The sequence below is a fragment of the Oncorhynchus keta genome, chromosome 32 (assembly GCF_023373465.1).
Source record: "Oncorhynchus keta strain PuntledgeMale-10-30-2019 chromosome 32, Oket_V2, whole genome shotgun sequence".
In the NCBI taxonomy this organism is placed as follows: Eukaryota; Metazoa; Chordata; class Actinopteri; order Salmoniformes; family Salmonidae; genus Oncorhynchus; species Oncorhynchus keta.
This window is the reverse complement of record NC_068452.1, coordinates 28,481,649-28,496,554: the sequence shown is the minus strand read 5'-3', so window position 1 is coordinate 28,496,554 and position 14,906 is coordinate 28,481,649. Positions and strand designations below refer to the sequence as shown.

Sequence of the window (14,906 nt, the reverse complement as noted above, 5' to 3'; positions counted from 1 at the left end):
AGATGGAAGATGACAAGGGTCAACCAGCTGCATCACAACCCCAAGGACGCTCGCCACCCCCCAAGAGGAGAGGAACAGCTTCCTGTCCATGTTGTCTGGAGAACTCATTGTTATTTAGGGAAGCAATAAAGAGAGGAAGAGGAGTACAGACATATTTGTTGTTACTATCATGTAGAGTTGCATGTTTTTATTTATACATCGTTAGCTTAGGTTCAGAAAGATAAATAAGTTAGCATAAAAAAAAAAAAATGTCCCTTGGACAGTGATGGTTTCGATATCTTCCCAAACAGCGGCTCCATCTTATCAAACTGCATCTCACATAACATTCTCGACAAGCCTCACCGATGAGCAACACAGATACAGAGAACACACACACGTCATTAAAATACTACGCATACACACCACCAAGGGCAGGGGTTCACGGTCACGTCAAGGAGAAACCAAACAATAGGATGAACGTGCACACACACACACACACACGCACCGTTATCTCATTATTGTTAATCAATCATAGACAAGACGCTTAATGCCCTTCGGCAGCTGATGATAGAACACCAGCTGGGCAAAGTATGATCATCCTCCAAGAGCCATATTCAATTTAAACGAACCTGCCTCCGTGTGTCTCAGACACATACAGGCCTATACTGACATCTGGCAGGCCTCCAACAGCACTGGGAGATCCCAGCTTTTCTGATTGTCTAGACATGTGTTTGAGGAGCCCTCAGAATTGTTATTTAACTAGGCAAGTCAGTTAAGGACAAATTCTTATTTACAATGACAGCCTACACCGGCCAAACCCAGACGACGCTGGGCCAATTGTGCACCGCTATATGGGACTCCCAATCAGGTCATGAGCATATTCTAACGGTAATCATCACCGTGACATTTTAAAACACTGTGCAGGCTCTGTGTGTACACCTATACAAGCATTTGCATGTGTATGGCTGTGTTTTGGGGCATTTGGTCAATTTGTTTGATAAAACGGACAACAAAAACCTATTGGCGTAAATGATACATGTTCAATTCCCAATGAATGTCCCCAGCAGGAGTGGGTGGGCTAAACGCTAACTTAATGTCATCTCTCCTGGTGGCCAGTGTGTGCATGTCTAATCAGGGCCTCCCTTTGCCCGGAACAAAAGCCTGGCTACTGAAAATCCCAGCGGTCAACGGCACTTACCAACAGCTAGCAATGGCAACCGCCACCGCAATAGTAGTACACTGCTGTGTGTACATACATTCTCTGTGCCTGCATGTCCCCCAGGGTCAGCTGTAAATAGCCGTCAATGGGAGGATTGTAGCGGAAGGAAGCCGGGCAAGCGAACAGGAGATCAGTTTGGTGTGCTTCTCCTAACGCTCCCCTAACCTTCCCTTAATGCCTGAATGATAGAATTGATAACCCTGGCACCAGAGAGAGAGGATTCAAGAGTTTACAGTCGGGAGTCTGGTTTGAAGAGGCCAGTTTAACGGCCTCTGAACCCATCAACACACATTCATCACCACATGCTGCCAACACTGGGATCCGGTGTCTTTACTCCTCGGCCAGTGTTAAGACACCCTGGTGCCTGTGTTGACAGAACATCTCTCAGTTTAATGTTGAGACTGTGTGGCGTCTTCATCTAGAAACCACTGCTCTTATTCAACACCACTGAAGTAAGTTCCACAAGGTTTATGTTCCACGCAAACATGTTCATTTCAGTTAAACGATTTGAAATTAACATTCCAATAGGTTAGAGTGAACGTTAATGTTTGAGGCACCACGCGCTGGCATAGAGCCAGAGGTAAACTCTAAAACAGACACCCTGCAGCATTCCACTATTCCTCTGAGGGAGGACAGGCATACACACCAGACATGGTGCGTTGAGGATCAGAACACATGAAACATTCTGTTGAACGATGCAGCAGAGTCCACAAGCAAGTCTGGGGAATTGAAACAGTCGCAGCTGAAACCAGAATGGGTGGTACTACCAGTCTTCGACAAGATACACAAAGAATAAAAGGTTAGACCCATGGCAACAACCTCATTTGGGGTTGGTGCAGATGGTTCCGATACAAAAGAAGAGAAGGGAAACAGAGGAGTGTGCTAGAGGGCGCTACAGAGGGCCCAAAACAGAAACTAACAGCACCGCCTCCAAAAGCTACAACCCCCCCATTAATACGCTCCATCATGTATCATCTCAGAGGGAAATCTTGGCACTAAACCCTGAACAGCTGCTGTGCCTTACTAATATCATTCATTTCAAAGTACAATTAATACATTGTAGAGAATGACAAATCTGCAAGTGTGATTAAAAGTCATTCAGGATCTTACAATAGATCACATCCAAAAATACATGCTTTCCAAGGCTTTCAAGAGACGTCATGAGCATCATCATCATCATAAAAGCATTACATAACACCATACCCATCATCATAGTCCCTTTCAGCGACTACTGTACACACCAGTTCATCTCTCCACTCAATCAGCAGGATGCTTTCCCTGCATGGTACCGTCCCTCTCTCTGCTTTAACAGAAACCATTATACACTTCTGTAGCCTTGGGGCGGCTATCTACAAGAACCCAAGAGACTGAGGGACTGATTGTTGCTGTGCGCTGCCCAGCTAAGAAAGGAGAGCACAAAAGACAAATGACACTGTCCCAGCTGAGTCAGTGTGCTGCCTTCATCACCCTGACACTAATCGCGGCTCGCACATTCCCAAACAGGCCCGGCCAAAGGTCCGGAAGCCACCCCATGCCCCACACACAAACAAACCTTTCCAAACAAAGTTGACTCCTCTCCACGGAATTCCTTCCCTGAACACGGTGTAGGAGGGAGACGAGATGGGATTGTGAGGCCCTTCTCGGACGGTGACGTCAGGACATGCCCGACAAATGAGGCTGTGGACACAACTCCCCAGACAGGATCCAAATCTGCTGCTTTCTGTTCTGTCTCCTGGGCTATAGCCTACAATGCACCATGGTTTCAACCTTATCATTTCTATTGACAACTCAATGGTCTTGGTAACAGACATTGGACAAAGTAAACTCAGTTCAGGAATATGCTTTTCTCTTGTTCACTGGTCTGCTGCCTGTGTCAGTCAAGGCAACATCTTGTGTGACAGACACCTGAATCACAGAACCATGTGACGTGACAGAAGTTTAGTAGGAGCCAAAAGCAGATTTAGAGTCTGTACCGCTATGGCACGACTGGTAGAGACTTCAAATGAGAGAAGGGTACTATCTACATCACATGCCTTTGCTCCCAGACCTATCAAGTGATTATGCTGGTCCCAAACACACACACTACCCCCACTTTACCAGCGTGCGTCACCCATCTCCCAGCCTCAGGAGACTCGCCCCCCCGGGGACAGGGAGATTAACACATGACAGAGCTTGTTAACCCTGAACAAAGAGATTTGCTAATCCTGTACGATCAGACCGACTGTCCTCCAGCGCCGGCCCAGAGACTACCCACAGAGACAGAGAGCGCCCAGGACAGAGGCCTAGTGTCTCCCAGAAACCAAGCAAAAAGACCTGGCTCCATCACAACAATGGAGAGATGGAGACGACAACAAACAAGGTCCCAACAGCGCATGGTCTACCTACAGTAGACCACTGAGAGGAACAGCGGGGTGATGGTGATCTTGACCATGCCGATATTGATCGTGGGGGAGAAAGTGAGGATGTGGGCTACTCAGATTGTGAGAAGCGTCAGTGCATTAGAGAGGCAGACAGGGACCTGTTCCACTAATGGGGTCCCTTGCCTGGGGGTTACCCACCAGTGAGGCTGGTGTGGAGGGACTGAAGGAGAGGGTAATGTGTCACTTGAAGAGCAGGTCCTTCTCCATAATGGGCAGTGTCCCCACTGACAGACTCCACTCAGGGGGTAAATGACATTAGGCCAGATAGAGCCATCTGGTGGGTTGGATCGATGACACCAGACAGGACGGAGAGGAACAAGGCAGGCATCTGGATGGGACAGCAAAACATACCCTTGAGGCTCCAGCTCTCTAGCAGCCACTCTCTACTGGAACTGACTCTGGCCATAAGAGGATTATGTCCTCCTGTTTGAAGCAGAGAAGGCACGTTCCAGATGGAATCTGATCCCTCGCAGGTTGTCAACACCACCAGGGCTAACCGGGGCTTTTCAACAAAATAACAGCTGGGCTAACACCACATAAAACTCTACCTAGCCTTTACCCAGAAATTGACATGGCATTTGGGCCTTGGGTCAAAAGGCTTCTTAAATAGAAATGACAGGACAATAGCATTTCAAATTACTCAAAACATCTGACAAATCTCCCCCTGGACAACTCTCATAAATGTAGCCATAATTCTATCGTCGGGAACTTTTGGCATCCATATCATGCCAGACTGGCCCATGGTGTAGACAGGCTGCCACAGCACTGACATAATGCTGAATGCATTGGGCATTTACTTTTGTCATGCATAAAGTAGATATCCTAACAGACTTGCCAAAAGTAGTTTGTTTACAAGAAATTTGTGGAGTGGTTGAAAAATTAGTTTGAATGACTCCAACCTAAGTGTATGTAAACTTCTGACTTCTGTAATTGATTGGACGTGATTTGGAAAGGCACACCTGTCTATATAAAGGTCAGAGCAAAAACCAGAGGAATTGTCCGTTGAGGTCCGAGACAGGATTGTGTCGAGGCACAGATCTGCAGAAGGGTACCAGAAAATGTCTGAAGCATTGAAGGTCCAAGAACAGTGGCCTCAATCATTCTTAATAAATAGAGAAGGTTTGGAACCACCAAACTTAGCAATCAGGAGAGAAGGGCCTTGGTCAGGAAGAACCCAATGGTCGCTCTGACAGAGTTCCAAATTTACTCTGTGGAGATGGTTGCACTTCTGGAAGGTTCTCCCATCTCTGCAGCACTCCACCAATCACACTGTTATGGTAGAGTGGCCAGACAGAAGCCACTCCTCAGTAAAAGGCACGACAGCCCACTTGGAGTTTGGCAGAAGGCACCTAAAGGACACTCAGACCATGTGAAACAAGATTCTCTGGTCTGATGAAACCAAGATTGAAATCTTTGGCCTGAACGCCACGCAACACGTCTGGAGGAAACCTGGGACCATCCCTTTGGTGAAGCATGGTGGTGGCAGCAGCATGCCGTGGGGATGTTTCTCAGCGGCAGGGACTGGGAGACTTGTTAGTATCGGGGGAAAGATGGAGCAAAGTACAGAGAGATCCTTGATGAAAACATGCTACAGAGCTCTCAGGACCTCAGACTGGGGCGAAGGTTCACCTTCCAACAGGACAACAACCCTAAGCACACAGCCTTGAACTAGATCAAACCTTTATTTGAGACACCTGAAATTAGCTGTGCAGCAATGCTCCCTATCCAACCTGAGAGCTTGAGAGGATCTGCAGAGAAGAATGGGAGAAACTACCCAAATACAGGTGTGCCTAGCTTGTAGCGTCATACCCAAGACTAGAGGTAGTAATCGCTGCCAAAGGTGCTTCAACAAAGTACAGAGTAAAGGGTCTGAATACTTATGTAAATGTGATATTTAATAAATTAGCAAACATTTCTATAAACCCGTTTTGTTTCTCATTATGGGATATTGTGTGTAGATTGAGGGGGGGAGAATAACGATTGAATCCATATTAGAATAAGGCTGTTAAAAAAGGGGGAACAGTCAAGGAGTCTGAATACTTTCCTAATGCACTGTGTCAGCTACAGGTGGCAGAATGATGCTCAATCACTAGAAACTAGTGATGCACCGATGACATTTCTGACCGATATCCAATATATTTCCTTGCCAAAAGAAAAAGATACTTAAAATGTTTGCAGCCTTAAGCATTCTAGTACAGTTAAATAGTTAACACACAGGGGTCTAAGGCACTGCATCTCAGTGCAAGAGGCATCACTACAGTCCCTGGTTCAAATCCAGGCTATATCGCATCTGGTCGTGATTGGGAGTCCCATAGGGTGGCGCACAATTGGCCCAGCATCGTCGGGGGTTTGGACGGGGTAGGCCGTCATTGTAAATAAGAATGTGTTCTTAACAGACTTGCCTAAGTTAAATAAAAGGTTACACACACACCAAAAAGTTATTTTGTTTGTTGGCATTTACGTAAGTACCGATTACCAGTAAAACATCTTTCACTAACTTGCTGTGCTGTTTCGTTGTTCAGTCGTTTCATTCTCAACCAGGATTCCTATGGAACCCCGTTTAGGTCTTTGCATGCCAAAAAAGATGCGTCAAATAACACTATTTAACGTGTCAAATAAGCTTTTTGACCAATCAGGACCTGAATATGACTGCACGTCACATAATTTAACGTGTTAATACATTTTTTACATAATTATTACACTATCACTCATATTTCACAACGATTCATGGATACGTATGCTACGATGCTGGTAAAGTTGTTTCGCGCACATACAGTGCTGGCATTAAAAAAGCTAGCTAACTCATGGATGCAAACATGTTCTTCCCCAAAAACATTGCAAAATGACAAACTATATAGCTAGGTGTCATCATCTAAAACAACCCTAATTTATAAGACAGTTCTTATTTGGTGGTCGGACCCATCTATGTGAAGCTAGCCACAATAAGGATTAGCCACAAGTGGACTTTGCGTTAGCCTTTGAAATAAGGGTCATTGACAGCGATGCAAATGAATAAAAATAGTAGAATTACGCCGTTATTGAACAGATCGTGCTAATGTTGGAATGTTATATAAATTCAACAAAAGACCACGTTAATTTGACAAAAAATCTGTTGAAATCACACTGGATGGATTATACTTTAGAATTGCATTGGGAGCATACTTATTTCACTGTACAGCCTTACCCCATGTCATTGATTCACAATCCATAGGTATCAGCCTACCCAGTGACACAGAGAGAATATTAGGGTCGTAGCTCTAATTGTGGGACTCTGAAAAAACTGAATTGAGCCACATTCATTGACAACCTGTGTGTATTGAACACTATTTCTGTGGTAAAACAATACTGTGTGGAAGTTTGAGTCTGATAACTCTGAGGACGACTTTGGGAAAAAGTATCTTGGGTGTTGAGTAGACTGATACCACAATCCTTAGGTAAAGCTGTACAGTGCAACATGAATGTCAATACACACAATAGGCTGACTGGGGAGGTGATTTATCACAGTCCCGCGATAAGAGATACAATGCTAACATTTGCGTAAACTCTTCACAATTGTGTTCTGTGGGTGTCTCCGAGTAGACTGACAACCTATTTCATTGATTCACATTTCAACCTTGTTTAACATTATGTAGTCTAAATATGGCATGATTCCACCAATTGTAACCTCATGCATCACTTTCAAAATAGGTACTTTTATTTTGAAGGCAAACCGCAAATTCTGCCATTGTGCCTAATCCATATTGTGGCGAGCTTCACAACACATAACCCGGTCCGGTCTAGCCTCACTAGCCAGATGAAGCTAGCTGGCCGTTTATAACCCCGTTGCCCAAAGCTAACGTTAAGTAGCTGGCTAGCTATTTATTTTCATGAACTGAAGTTCAATATGCGAACAAGTGGCTACCTAGCTAATACTTACAAGGATTCCTAAATCATTGCTAAGAACAATGAAAATGACTGCAGTTTCTAATGGTCATTGTTTTCAGGCTGGTTGTATTGGTGCTAGCTAGGTACCAAGCTAAAGCTAGCTACCCCAGAAGTTGCGGTCTAACAAATAATGCTTTATTACCAACGCGGTATTGTAAACACATCGTTCATGGCCGGTATACTTGTTCAGCTTTGACAGCGCTACTGATAGTAGTGGTGGCGCTTGGTTTGCACGTGCAAATTCAGAACACACAACATTCTATAATAGAACTGTGTTATTTGACCTGCAAAGACCCAAATGGCGTTCCATATGTCATACCAGTGACGCTATTACGGTGTAACTCCGATAGGGCAACATCTGAAAAATAGCACAATTGGTAGTGTGTCCCGGTGCTCAACCAGTCAGTGAAAGCCAACATCACCCACGAAAGAGAACGGTTGATTGTCAAGGGCAATGAATTCCATTATAATGGATTTGGCCTTTGAGTTTACTCTTTCAAATGACTGCTCGATCCACAGCAGACATTGTGGGCTAGGTTAGGAATGCTGTGTTGTGCAACATTTTATGTGGCGTCATTACGTCATGTACCTACATTATATAGGTATGCACGTCAGCTTTGACACCGATTTTGCACATCGGCCGATACCGATGTTGACACTTTCAACTAATATCGTCAGTTCTGATAGGTTTACCTATATATCATGCAGCCCTTCTAGAAACCAGCAAGCCTTTAGTTTCTGACAGTATTAAAGATAATTTCAGTCAGCAACCACAGCAATCCAGGCAAAATTGTGAAAGTGGTGAGGGAGGCATAGCAACAGGGTTCTGAACCATGTCCATTATCCAGCCTCCCACTGGAAGAATTCAGAGCCTCAACACAGAAAATTAATGACTGCAGCTGCTGGCATATATACCCTCAAAACTGCGCAGCAACTGTCAGGACTGACAACTGTGATACCACTGAGGCAGCTATCTTGGCTGGACCAATGTCCGTAGCAGAATTATTGTGACGACCATCGCAAACAATGGAGTGGCACTACAGAAACCACTACTACAGTCCCACATCTGTGGTTAAAATAATCTCACGACTTTATTCATAAGCGATGGTGACAGAAAGTGCCAAAGGTCATACAGTTCAAGCTGAACTGTTCAGCCCACTGAGCAATAAAAGCACTAGAGACAGCGTCCAAGATGGCCGATTCATGGACCGCCAATATCCAAGGTGCATCCAGTTTAATCTGACTTCTATGTGGGGCCGTCTATGGGAATTGTCTTTCTGGGCCGGACATCAGTTAAACTGCAGTACCGACTAGAGGTCAACCGATTATGATTTTTACACATACATATTTTTGTAATAATGACAATTGCAACAATACTGAATGAACAATAAACACTTTTATTTTAACTTTAATATAATACATGTGGGGTTTTGGATGGGTGTTCTTAAGGTGATTCCACAGGTTGGAGGTATTTTTTTATTTAGTCGTTGCTGACCCCATGCTTACATCTTAATCTCAAATAAGACACCTTGCTTTCCCTGGTGCCAATTCCATGTAACAGTCCCACACTGGTGCTCTGCTTTTCACTGCCATCTGTAAAACACACACACAGCTCTGAAGTGACAATGATACTGAAGAATCTGCTTAGGAGACAAATACTCAACTGTTTGAATAAAAATAGAGTTTAAGTTACCTGTGATGAATGTTGAAAACAAAAACTAATTTCTATATGCAGGAAATCCTATTTTAATAAAGGACATGGTAAGATTTGACTACCAAAGTGCGAGTCATAATTCCCATGACACCTAGCAAAATCTGAAAAGCAGTTCCTTCATTAACTTATTCCATAGGATATTTTTAGATTCACTTAAAATAAGGTCTGTGCTTTGATTAGGCTTACACCACCTTTCCAATTTTATAACTGTGTAGATATCCATAGGACAAGGTAACTCTGATCAATATTGGCTAAATATAAGCGAAGTTCATTTTTTTTGTAGAATGGATTTATGAAAATATTTTGACAAATATTACCTTATCCTAGTGAGATTTACATGGGTATCAAAACACCTAGGTGGTTTAAGCACGAAACACAGACCTTATTTGAAGTAGATCAAGACATTCTCTATGGAAGACATGAACGGAAAATAACAAAGGAACCCCTTTCAAGTTCAGCCGCAAGTTATTACAGGAATTATAACACGTCGACTATCTCTCTCTAAACCACATACCTTTGACTATTACGAACCTACTGCTGCCTACCACCCCTCAGTCAGACTGCTCTATCAAATCATAGACTTACCGTAACTATAATAAACACACAGAAATACGAGCCTTCGGTCAAATCCGGAAACTGTCACCTCGAAAACAACATTTATTCCGTTCCGTATTTTATCTAACGGGTGGCATCCATGAGTCTAAATATTCCTGTTACATTGCACAACCTTCAATGTTGTCATAATTACGTAAAATTCTGGCATATTAGTTCGCAAAGAGCCAGGCGGCCCAAACGGTTGCATATACTCTGACTCTGCGTGCAATGAACGCAAGAGAAGTGACAATTTCACCTGGTTAATATTGCCTGCTTACCCGTATTTCTTTTAGTTAAATATACAGGTTTAAAATTATATACTTATGTATTGATTTTAAGAAAGGCATTGATGTTTATGGTTAAGTACACATTGGCGCAACAACAGTCGTTGATTGATTGTTTTTTATAAGATAACTTTAATGCTAGCTAGCAACTTACCTTGGCTTACTGCATTCGCGTTACAGGCAGGCTCCTCGTGAGGCAGGTGGTTAGAGCATTGGACTAGTTAACTGTAAGGTTGAAAGATTGGATCCCCTGAGCCGACAAGGTACGAATCTGTCGTTCTGCCTCGTTCCTAGGCCGTCATTGAAAATAAGAATGTGTTCTTAACTGACTTGCCTAATTAAATAAAGATGCAAATATTTTTTTTTTAATAATTTCAAAATCGGCACCCAAAAATACAGATTTCCGATTGTTATGAAAACTTGAAATCGGCCCTAATTAATCAGCCATTTCGATTAATCGGTCGACCTCTAGTACCGACGCAAGACTGTAGGTGCAGTCGAAAGCGTGCTTCCAGACCGGAACCCTGGCCCTTGGTTCAGCCTGAGGGGGATCTGGTGAGTAGGAGACCAGTCCAGGGCAGGCAGAGGACACACAAATTTGGATATTTACAGTTAGGGACGTCACTGTATCAACCTATTATTAAGCCTACTACGCCCGAGGGCAACCGAGGCACAAATTACTGGAGGCATCTCCCCGACAGCCCATGGCATAGGTCAGAGGAAGGGCAGAGCAAAGAGAAGTGTCGGTCATAAAATCACCCGAGTATGAATTCCTCATGGAATTGCATCTCTTCTGATCGCAGACATCTAAGCCCTCCTTTGGCCAACTGTTTCAGCAGGCTTACTAAAACATGTGCATGGCATTATATGAGAGACTTAAAATAGGTGTGACAGACAATGTAATAACAAAAATGCCAGCGGAGACATATGAGAGGAGGAATCCGTTTTCAGCCTATTGTGAAAGTGGCAAGGGGAATTTGGTACCAAATGTCACAATGCTGAAACATTGGTTGAAAGTACAAAGATAACACTTTTGCTAAAACAAGATAAAGGATATTTAACACAGAAATCTGTCTTATCATTAGATTCATAGACATGATGTATATATATATATTTTTTTTTATGTAACAAGCCAGCAGCACTTGGGTAAAACAGGACCTGCCTTTAATTTCACATGAATGCATCAGTCCCATGTCTGAGCGTGTCTCCATCCCGCTGCCTCATTCACTTGCTTGCTTTGTGAGTCAGCCATCGCTCATTAATGCACCAGAGGGTTGACTAGCATGTTGGAGCCTCTCTAAGCCAGACAAGGCCATGCCTGAAAAGTGCTCACATTAATCACCCTGGGATGCAATTTATTCCCGAGTGGCATCAATACATCATGGCAGATCATTGCAGAATATTGACCTACCCATGCCCACTACCCCACCCTATATCGCTCATTGTCATCCGAACATCAGGGGCAGCGGTTAGGCCTGTGGGCCATCTATAATGATTAACTGTAACTGTATATGGTACCTACACGTTGAGGGTTTTGGAGACTAACGTTATTCACCCGTTATTTTGGAGAGAAGAGTGTCGTCTAGTTGCATAACATTAACACAAGCAAAAAAATAGCTCCGAGTTAATTGCCTGAAGCCACAATGTTAGCCTATATGATACAGTTTGAACCAAGTGTTTTATTGCATTGAGAGTACAGTACTTGTAATGAATGACTCACGTTCTAATAATCCTGAGAATTGGGGGAGGCTTCAAAGACCTCTCAACCTCGATTTACGCCATCCTACAAGAGTAGCCTATGCCACGTTCGCTGATTAATGCAAAAGATAACAGAATTAGCCTAAATTACCCAACACGTCGCCTGGGGGCAAATAACGAAGCAGTTCTCACTGAGAACACTTGGCCGCACAGAACAATAGGCTTCAACCATGAAGGATGAAGAGCCTGAGAGAACTAAAGTTAATATAATGAAGTGAATACGTCGAATTGCTTTTGAAAAGGCAAATAATCCACATGATTACACACCGATCCCTTCACAAAAGGAAGACTGTTATTTTTGCCAGTTCATTCGTCGGTTAGCTAAATAGCTGGTGATCAATTTCAGCCACCACGCAGGGCTGCCACCGCCCCATCACCCCCTCCCAATTGCAATCGAATTCCGAATCTAAAACATCCTCTTTAGGGCTTGAGTCGCTCACTGGCAGAAGGAAAATGCAACGATTCACTTGCTCCTATTCTCGTTCTTGTGCGACCCAACAGACTCGCGTGGATAGTTCTGCTAGCAAGTAGCCTATTTAGTTAGCTAGCATTTCAACAAGGCTTATTTGTATGGCGCGGTTTCCAATTCAAGTTGACGTTTATGTCATGAATCTTGCCCTCAGAGGCATAACTGGGCGATTTCCGCTCCACGAGCCAGCTGCAAAGTCAAATTTGCCTTATTTTAAACAATCACGAAAACACAAAAGCGTGCATTTGTCTTAAATTAAAGTTGGGCATTAGGGTTAGCAGCGTGGTTAAGATTAGGTTTAAAATCAGATTTTATGACTGTGGTTGTGCCAACTAGTGACCACTCTGCAGACCTGCCTCCAGAACAAGATCCATGACGAAAAACGCTAACCTGCGTTTGAAATAGGAAATCATGAATTGCACTTGCAATGTCGACAAAGACATTCACCCACTATATGATTTTTCACCAATTCTACCCAGACTATCTACCAAACACTAAATATAAAAATGTATATTTTAGGAGACGAAAAACATTTGTTAAAGCATCACATCGTAACTTGCATTTAATATTTGTGATTTAAGTGTATGTTTAGTTGCACAGCTAGCTAACATGCTAACGCTCAACCAGTCTCTACACTTACCAACGCAGTGTAGCTTGCTATAGCTTGATCTCCAGCTACGCCCAGTGTTTGACAATATCCTCCGACTCCTTTCAGTATCCTCGAATACAAAGTGTAACAAATTACAAAATGAAACCGAACAAGATGAGAAACAGGCCAAAATACAGCAGCCAGATTACCAAGAAACTTCGGTCGACCGCAGTTTCCAGAAGTGATGCGCGTCCCTTCCAAAGAAAGGAAAAGCGATTTGCAATCCACGCACACACTCTCTACTGGCCAGGATGGATGGACAGGCAGAGAGGGTTTTACCACGGCATTGCGCGCGGGGGTGAAATTGAAAGGGATGAATAGCCAAGTAACTCGACTTTCTCCATCTCACGACCAATCACTACCCCGGCTGGGATTTATTCAAATGAGGAATGATGTCATCTCTCAAATCATCCTACTTTCTTTCTTCCCATCCTTCCCAAGTTGCACTGGTTGTCTCCCCCTTCCCGTATCCCTCTACCAGTTTCCCGCGTCCCCTCCCTCCATGCAGACTCCACGCTCATCCTGCACCCACCTCCTGCAGTTTCTTTTCAACGGCGCATTCTCTCCACACAATGGTGGCATGTTCGAGTTCTCCATTGGTTCTGGACCACTGGATGCTGAGATTTCAGCCACAAAGGGTACCACAGCATAGTCTGTCATATTTTGATTTTGTATAGGTCTACTGCCATTAGTTACTACCATATTATTCTAATATGGTAATGAAACAAACATCTTTATTAGTTGTACAAGGACTAAAAATGTCCTGCTGCACATACATAATGAATATTGATTACCACTCATGCTAAAATGTGTCAAAGTTAAAGAATCAGGTAATATAATCATATCCATAAACATCTTCAGAGATATTGATAACACTAGGTTTATTGCAGTGGCACATTCTTAATTGTTATGACAAGATATCTAATTGGTTGCAGACAAGCCCCCACACTGACAAGACCAAACATGTTTGACCTGTCAAAGAGGCTGTCGGGAGAATCACCAGTGCATAAAGATACAATTTTTGTCAGATTGTAACAGAGTCAGAGACATGGTGGAATCAAAGGAGGCAGAAACAAGCTGAAGAGGGAATAGAAACAGAAGAAAGTTAAAGAGCTGCCACTGTCTGTACAGTGTTTTTCCCCCAGACACAATTGTCTCCCTCGACTGATTGGGGGCGTTTTTTTTCATAGGCTTTGTCTGTGTGTGCCGCTCCTGTCTTCACACCAGACTTCTGAGACAGTCTCGGTGGGCATGCTGCCTGTCCGTCTACACTGCTGTTGTTCAGCTCTCCCAGTGAAGCCAGAGTTGTCCACATGAGCCAGGCTTTTGTGCCAGGGTCTGCACTGGCTAGGCAGCATTGTGCTTCACATTGTGTCACCTTCGGCTCTCACCCTATGGAATTCATCATAACACACTTCCCCAGGATGTTTACCTCGGTGAACAGTGCTTAATGGTGCGCTGACCTGTGTGGTTGTGTTGTGGTTACATTGTCACTAGGCAATGTAAAATAGCCTCGTGCTGCTACGTATTTGTTGATATGCTAAGATTGATATCGCTTGTTTTGTATTCTATCATGCAATAACCAACTCCCTACAGCCTTTCTCTCTCAAAATGATCAGCAAAGGTAAACCCTCTGGCCCACACCTACACAATTAGTTACACATGCTTGACTAACATGACTTTCAATAAACACACAAACAGACCAAAGCAGACAGAAATGTAGTTAAGGAAATGTATTGTGAAGGAAGCAGAGAAGTAGAAACATAGCAAACACACCAAAACAGAGGTACCCTCACACACACACAAGAACTATGACGCAGAGTAAAGAGAGAGGAAAACCAGAGAAAGGCAAGGAAAAGAGGGTGGGAGTTTGGGGGTCCTATACTAGGTTCGGCC

At 43.6% G+C, this 14,906-nt stretch overlaps 1 protein-coding gene across 7 annotated transcripts in view; it reads right to left on the bottom strand.

The window, feature by feature from the left end:
• LOC118364652 (mucin-17-like) overlaps positions 1-13,419 on the bottom strand; it is a 34,001-nt gene extending 20,582 nt beyond the window's left edge. For 2 of the 7 annotated variants that reach the window (XM_052491249.1, XM_052491252.1), the window contains exons 1-2: positions 13,160-13,419; positions 13,002-13,080 (exon numbers count right to left, since the gene is read on the bottom strand). The gene's annotated coding sequence lies outside the window, so the exon portion shown is untranslated. Of the gene's footprint in view, positions 1-9,048; positions 9,136-10,288; positions 12,771-13,001 lie in introns of those variants that run through there. The other 5 variants (XM_052491254.1, XM_052491255.1, XM_052491251.1 and 2 more) reach the window with 4 other exon arrangements.
• Positions 13,420-14,906: the final 1,487 nt, after the last annotated feature.